This window comes from Marmota monax, unplaced genomic scaffold (assembly GCF_021218885.2).
Source record: "Marmota monax isolate L192 unplaced genomic scaffold, Marmota_monax_Labrador192_F-V1.1 WCK01_AAM20220418_F8-fsc00005, whole genome shotgun sequence".
NCBI classification, from domain to species: domain Eukaryota; kingdom Metazoa; phylum Chordata; class Mammalia; order Rodentia; family Sciuridae; genus Marmota; species Marmota monax.
In genome coordinates, this window is record NW_026692254.1 from 4,253,073 (window position 1) to 4,255,101 (window position 2,029).

The window sequence follows — 2,029 nt, forward strand, 5'->3', positions numbered from 1 at the left end:
CCCTGCACTAAGGCATTCTGGGAATTGTAGTTCCCAAGAGCCAATGGGGCAACTCTTTAACTCTGGCTTTCCTGGCTGGCAGCCTGTGCCAATTCCCATCAAATTTTCTTTTATTTGCAAAACCTTGCCAGTTTCCATCAAATGCAAATAATTTTCTACTTGCCTTTTACTAGTGCTCTTGTCCACCCCTCCCTTATTTAGAACAGGCTGTGACATGCCTAGAATTTGTTACTTTGCTATTAGACTTATGATAGATATATCTATAAGAAAGGGTGTTTTTAGTTTCAAACATGGAGAATGCAAACTATCTATAACTTGGGAACTCCTGAAATCTACATTATATTTTCTTTCGGTTTCAAATAAGTACTTAGTAGAATGTCAATATTAGCCCTATTTGTGATTTTCATTGTTGTAAACGCTGGCCTTTTAAAAGGTGTCATCAATTGGGCATGGTAGGACTCACCTGTAATCTCAGTTACTGGGAAGGCTGAGGAAGAAGGATCGTTAAGTTCATGGCCAATATGGAAAATTTAGTGAGACCTTGTCTCAAAATAAAATAAAAAGGGTTGGGGATGTAGCTCAATGATATAAAACCCCTGGGCTCAATTCCTAGTTCCAAAAAAGAAAAAAGTTATTATTTTCATAGGGTATATGGATAATATATGTAAACCAATTGTGATTTTGGAGAAACAGGTACTAATGAAACATCCTGCCTGTTATAATAGAATCCTGAAATCTTAGGAAGTGGTTGTAACTTATAGGCATATCCAAACCTTATTGCATAGAGGTCAACAGAAGTTTGCCTGTGCTATTATTAATGAGAATGAATAGGAAATTGACTCTTTTTCTTTGTCCCTTTATGGACTTACTCAATGTGAATGTCAGGCATGTTTTTGCACCTATTGTTAAGAAAAACTCTGTTCATGTATTTTGAATAGGTACAGTGGAAGACAAATGGTAACACTGCTTTACCACCAAGTTCTTCAGTAAGAGCAAAACATATCCTTTCCTCTTGAACTTCAACACTGAATTTTTCTTCTAAAAGTCTCAGAAGAGAATAGAGTAAAAGCAAACCCAGTTTCTCCTTCACACTCAACAGCACAGATCATTTCTGTGATACCAAAATGTGTGGGGATTTCTGAGGCCTAAATTTCCCCAATATGATAATAAAAGATTATCTTTCACTTTATTGGCTCTAAAGCTTGTTCTGAAGCAGGTGCGTGAACCAATAACAAATGGCCAAACACTTTAATCTTATTGTTCTAGTCATTTAAGAAATAACAAGGGCTGTGAAACTTATCCAGGAAAAATGGATAAAAATACATATCATAACATCACAGATCAATGTTATTGAACTAACTGTAAACTTATACTGCTACACACAATACCACAGATGAATCTCAAAATAATCACGCTGAGTGAAATGCCAGACCCGCCCCCCCCCAAAAAAAAGCACGTATCATTTAAGTCCTTTAATTAAAATTGTGAAAATAATTGACATGAGTGAACTTTGGGGGATGATATCTATATTCATTATCTCAATTGTGTAGATAGGTGTCAAACTTACCCAACTGCACATTTTTAAAAATATTTTTTTAGTTGTTGATAGATCTTTATTTTTATTTATTTATATGCGGTGCTAAGAATCAAACCTAGTGCCTCACACATGCCCGGCAAATGCATTACCGCTGAGCCACAGCCCCAGCCCCCAAACTACACATTTTAAATATGTAACGTCCCAGGCTGGGCAGGGTGGCGAACACCAGTAATCTCAGTGACTTGGGAGGCTAGGGCAAGAGGATTTCATGTGCAAGGCCAGCAACATAGTCACTGTCTCAAAACAGAAAATAGGAAGGGCTGGGGATGTAGTTCAGTGATAAGTGTCCTTGGGTTCAATATCAGTACTCCCCCCACACCCCTCCCCACAGTAGCTTATTGTATATCAATTATGCGTCAATATAGGTGTTTAAAGTTTTAAAAAACAAAATAAGCAGTGGCATTCCTATGCCCAAGTGTTTGCTTAGTGTTT